Source organism: Cariama cristata, unplaced genomic scaffold, assembly GCF_000690535.1.
Source record: "Cariama cristata isolate BGI_N322 unplaced genomic scaffold, ASM69053v1 scaffold20284, whole genome shotgun sequence".
Taxonomy (NCBI): domain Eukaryota; kingdom Metazoa; phylum Chordata; class Aves; order Cariamiformes; family Cariamidae; genus Cariama; species Cariama cristata.
The window spans coordinates 9,501-9,730 of NW_009614952.1; positions in this window are offsets into that span (position 1 = coordinate 9,501).

A 230-nucleotide genomic window follows, 5' to 3' on the forward strand; every position below is an offset into this window, starting at 1 on the left:
GGAGGAGGAGAGCTGAACCTCCTCTGGGTGTTAGGCTGTGACTTAATTTGGGAAAACATGAGCATCCGGGATTTCCAGAGAATTGGAGGGAACCATCCGTGCTCTCTGCTATTGAAGCCAAAGCACGTGGTCTGTGGTTTTCTGGCAAACTCATCTGGGTTTCGTTGAAAGGAGAGCCCTGGCTGCTTGTGGAGGGGGAGGGAAACGCCACCTCTCTCAGCCTCGGCTGG